Genomic DNA, 6,000 nt, shown 5'->3' with positions numbered 1-6,000 from the left:
TTTGCGTAGAGTGCGATACGATGATGTTACTGATACTATGTACGTTACTGGTGTGTGTATTTTGACACCATTTTTGTAGAACGATGTGTCTATAAAATCGAACCATGTATCGGTTTTAGATTTAATTTTTGACAACATTGTAATTACTACCTATCAATTTATTTTTATCAGGAATACTTCGACGCCTAATCAATGTTCTTTTATATATATGTTTTGTATATAGTGTTTTATTTCTAGTAAAGTCGTGAAGTAGTAAAGTTTGTTTGTAAATATAGTAGGTATACTGATCTTTTGAAAATAGACTACTACGCCTTACATAAAATCATTCAAACAATATTAAACCTTATCATCTCCATTTCACAGACAAGTCCTGCTACTAGTAGATGCATTTCGATCTCGTCGGTAGATAGCGGACACGGTCCATCAAACAGATTATACGACGCGACGTCTGGCTGGTCGCAGATCAAAGACGTCTATATGCAAAGCCCTGCAACGCTGCCACTAGACCATTTCATTGAACTATTTCATTGAAATTTCACATCTCATTGAACTATCATAATGCTGTGATGGTTCGAAATATTGATGATTCTTTATTACCGATTCTACTCCAGCATAGTTTAAAAATGCCAAAAAGTAATTCGGTAATTATGTGGTGTTCTATGGGTAGCCATGAATATCGTTCTTGTAGCATATTGAGAGATGCCTTAATATCAAACCTTAACTTCACAAATTGCATAACAGCAAGTCAATCCAATTTAAAAAGAAATACCCCATTTTGTGTTCCCGAGAATTCCCCAATTTCCTTAGTCGCTGAAAGTAATAGAAATATTATAAAGATTATGCGAACAACTTGGGAACTCCCTGGGGCACCGCGGCGGGGTGCACAGATTTAATGCCGCATATAGCGCTCTTTGCACTCTCCAATTTTCTAGAATTCCGCGGCTGCTAATAATATTTTTGCAAAGAAATAGTTTTTGGAAGAAGTATGTAGTATATTTTGCCTCCTTTCTGGAAAAAAATACGCATAACAAAGTGAGAGCTGCAAAATATGTTATTTTTTTATGTTAGCGTATACATGAAGTCAATAATCTTAGTTTAATCACTTCAGTCACCATGAGTAGTAAGGACAGACCTAGACTTCACAGTAGAACAAAGCAAGGTAGATAAGGCTCATGATTAACGAATCTCTAAGTGGTTATCCTCCTAATACTTCCAACAAAGTTGCCTTGATGAATTATTATTTAAGTTAAAGAAGATGAATTAATTCTGCATAAACAGTAAAATATATCAATTATTTAGAAGATTATTTTAGGCGACAGTACTCTGTAATTTAATAATATTATGAAATTCCAAATAAAAAATAAGACCTTTACAGAAGCTTTTAAATTAACAAAACATTCTTTGCATAACTTTTCCTTTTATGAGAGATAAGTAACAAGTTGAGAGGAGGATGTTTTTCTACATTTCTTTGACAAAAAACGAATAGCATATAAAGACATGCCTATTACATCACATAGCAATTATATTTTAAATGGAAAGTTTGGCTCGACATAATATATTGGATGGATGTTTGTTACTCTTTTAAGCATGAACCAATAAATTATGAAACTTTTCACCAATGTATCATAATCACCAGATAACAAAATAATATGTTATATTTTATCCCGATGCTGGAAGTAGTTCCTCCGGGACGCTGTTAATAGCCAAAGCAAATAATTTAAAATATATTCTTTGAGCGTGTCTATTAGTTATTTCATGGAAATGTATTTACTACCTAAATGATAGTACCTACTTATCAGAACTCAGTAAATAATCATAATTATTAACTTTCAAAAACATTTCTCAATAAATCAAAGGGAATGAGAAAAGTTTCGCGATAATATTAGTTCAGTGACACACGCACAAAAGCATATTTCGCGTTATTGCATTTGTTTGTATATTTCGCAAACTAAATAATATGTCAGACTAAGGAAAGTAAGCCCTTCTTAATAGAACCTTCGTCAAATCCTGTCTGCAGCAGGCTTTATTCGTACACCGTCTTTGATCCGAATACTAGTGCTAATATGTAATTTCCTTTTATGTTAAGAGCCATGGCGACTTAAAAAACAGAATAAATAAAAACTCATTTTAATCAACCATTACAAAATACGTGACCGTCTACGAAACATATGTCGCTGGCATCTGCGTTATTCTCTTAATTATACTTTTGGCGAGCACAGCCTCACCACGAACGCGGCCAGATAGCTACACTGTAATATTCGTAATAAAGAAAAGTGTTTCACATTACTGCACGAAATTGCAAGCACGCCTTTTAAGGGGTACTTTAAATTTACGATGATGCATTTTAAATTGTTCCTGGGCATCACGGTTGCTTCAAATTACATTGCAAACAAAATAACTCCTCAATATTGAGTTCATAGTTTCGAAGCGGGAAGCAAACAGTTTCTTGAAAGTTTTTCTTTATCTTTTCGCCTAGCTTCATCTGAAAGATTTTTTTTTTCAATTTTCATTACCGTATTTTTGGTACTCTTCAACCCTTTTCTAAAGAAACTTTGAGTTTAAATATAAGAGATTGAGAAGTTTATTTTGTCCTGCTTCTTTGGCTTGATTGAAGTTATTGATATCCCCACTTAGGTGACGAACAATGTTATGAATGCAGAAAATATTTCACAATATTAGGGTTAAAATATTTAATCGAAAACTATTGTATTCCTGTATATCCTAATTCGAATTATCTTAAATTTTCCTATCTATTAGTTTGCCAAACGCAAAACCTTAAATAACATGCAAAAACCTCACAAATCCCGAATGTAACGTTGTCAAAAGTCACGAACTCGTGTTTTCCCTGTTCAAACACTACTACAGGCGAGTTCGGCTTCCGAACTGAATACTAAAATCATAGCGAGGGAACTAGTATAGCAAAATGTCGTAAACGACGAATGCTAGCGATTCCAGCAATTGCCTTCGTACGACGGTACTTGTATACAATGAACCGGGTACCTGACTTCTTACGCGCTATTACCTCCTTTATTACCGTATGCAGCCATAAAGTGCGCCAAATCGCTTCTTGTTTGTGTCATTTCAAGCCAAGGGCTGTAAAGGAAATGACTAATGGACCCGCTTTAATTCTGCGCAAAACGAAAAATATTTAAAATTCAAAGAAGCAGGCTCAGCAAGGAAAAATATTCTTAGCAGCGGCTTTAAAACCGGTGCCTTGTTTTGGAGAGGTAAACCAAAAAGTTGGTAATTACTTAGGTATAATGTAGTGTTGTCATTTTTAACGTTCCACTTAGGCAGGCAGGAAAGTTATATGAATGAAACCCAAAATGAAACTCAATACGCGTAGTAGGTCATGGTTTTAACAAGCTTTGATAACCATCCTTCGAAAATGCAGATTTACCAAAGGTTTGTTTCTTCACGATGTTATCCTTCACTAGTTCTCAGTGGTTTAAAAAACATTCGGAAAGGCAAAACAGGTGTCAAATATGAATAGGTATAGTACGTTGGGTGCAGGTGCAGGCAGTTACCATAAACGTACCTAACCTCGTGGACAGCGTGGTAGAACTATGAACAAAAGCTTAAAGTTATTTAAACTCGCACACCAAATTTCTGTCAGGAATTAAAATGAAGCCATTTCCACATTTGACTTTCAAAAATGGTAATATTAGATTACTTTCTTACGTGTTCCAGACCCAATTTTGTGACTGTAGAATTCGAGGCTGACAAATCCTTTTCTATTTGTTTTAAATGGTAGGTAGGGGTAGACTCGACTTCATATTTATCAGCAGTTTTTAAAAGATGTTACTAAACTTGCTACCAATAATGTGGTTTTCAATAATGTTTTGTTACTTAACCCGTTGTAGGTCGGAGCGCAAATATACGCAAGACACAATCAATTTTCTATTGTTTTATAATTAGCGACATACAAACACTTATCAATGTTACAACTTTTTTTCCCCGCTCCAGTAGTGTGTACTTTAACCAGCTTATATTTCAGCAGTCAGATCAAATAAATCGAGCCTGGTTTTAAGGTATTACCAAAACAAACAAATTAAAATTAACTACGGCAGCTATTGCTGGCAAGGTATAGACTAAAATTATCAACCGACTGCGGATAATACCGCCATTCAATGCCAAGTGCAATGTGCATCGCGTTTTAGTGGCAGTGCTGTCGCTATCGAATTATTTAATGGTATAGGTTTCATCATAACTGTGACGTCATTTTGTTTGGTATAAAGATATTGAGTAGCTTTATTTAAAGCGGCATTATTCACACGTACTAACGCTATAATGCAACACACATTCATACACAAACACACGTACTATCTTTGACCTATATACTTAAGACATATCACGTAAGTTGGTGGCTATTCTCAACCTCTCATTATAATTCAATTTATTTATGCTAAAACTTATATGCATATTATATTTTTTTATATAATACAAAAAAACATTATAAAATAGGTGTCCACAGATATCGGTCCAGAGCACTGGTACTTAGAAACCCAGAGACAGAAACCTCTTCAAAATACGCACCGTATCAAGAAGGACTGCCTTCTGAATCGGTCTCTTGACCAACCGCCAAACGAGAGCCTCACGATGTTGGTCGGGGCCCTTGGCTATTAAACCATGAGCCGTAACGATAGTCCGTAATCTCATTATTATTATTAACAAGGTCATGCATATTATGTAATAATGACGCTATATTATGTACTCGTTACTCTCCCCAACCCGATATTTCGGTGCGAGTCTGCACAATGAAATAATTAATCACAAGATTAGCGATGCGCTCAATAAGCTTCTACAAATTGGGAATATTGGCATAATAGGATCAAGTGGTTACCAATTAAAGAACATAATTTAGTACTGTTGTGAATAAGACATTTAAGTTGTTGTAATTATCTAAAATTAGGGACTGTTGTTGAGAAGGATGAGGCAGAGATAACGTGACCTTAGTCAACACGGTTTCAACTTCTTACAATATTACAGACAAAATATCAAAATAATTAGTGTAACATGACAAACAACTTCAATACTTCCATCAAGATATCAATATCACCCGTAGTAATTATATCAAGAAATTCTCTGAAATTATTGAGCTTTGAAATCCAAGCCGAATCGAAAGCTCCCAAGTTTCTCTCTGATTTACCCAAGTTCCAGTAACTTCGATCATTAGATGTTTTAATACTTCATATTTAAATACCTATATTTAACTAGTTTTGAGTTTCTGGAATCTGAGATTGGAGATGTTAATTAGTTTGATTACGAACAAAAAAAAACGTAGATTTTCCTGGATGGAATCAGTTGATAATTGTATTAAATATATAATTAACAATTGCGATTGATTAAGGAAACAATAATTATCCTTGTTCCTTCTACACGTGCGGATCGCATTTTATTCTCTCCCTCTGCTACGTTATGTCTTCCGATTCGTACAAACATATAGTTTTGTTTACATTCGAGTTGTTTACCTCCAATAAGTCAGTAAACAGGAAAATCTCAATCTCCATATGTAAAAGGGGATACATTTAAAAATAACTGGCAGCATTCAGTTTCAACTCTGGGGTAAACACAGCTGTTGGGTAAACACAGATCGTAGTAAAAATCATCAAATAATTTCGGTCAAAGTTAGCGTAAAGGTAAGTGTAAACATCAAAGTCTCGGGTCAGGGTAGATGTGAATGGTGATTACCTCTAAATGTTTGCAGACTTGTTCCAAGGTAAGCTTGGCGGGCGATACGTCAAATAATTGCTGACTACTTCATATTTCTTTGCCAAGACAGATATCCACTTTGTGAATGACGCAGCGTTAATACTGCTACTATATATGGACTAAAATAAATAAGTAAAAGAAGCTTTAATTCTTGTGTATAGATACGATGACCTATCACGTAGGATTGGGGATTTATTGATTCTATACGTACCTACATAACTACAGTAGCGTCATATAATATGACAGCTACCTCTTCAGCTACTTATAGAAAAAACCGGCCAAGTGCGA

This window comes from Helicoverpa zea, chromosome 7 (genome assembly GCF_022581195.2).
Source record: "Helicoverpa zea isolate HzStark_Cry1AcR chromosome 7, ilHelZeax1.1, whole genome shotgun sequence".
NCBI classification, from domain to species: domain Eukaryota; kingdom Metazoa; phylum Arthropoda; class Insecta; order Lepidoptera; family Noctuidae; genus Helicoverpa; species Helicoverpa zea.
Note: the sequence above shows the minus strand (reverse complement) of the source record.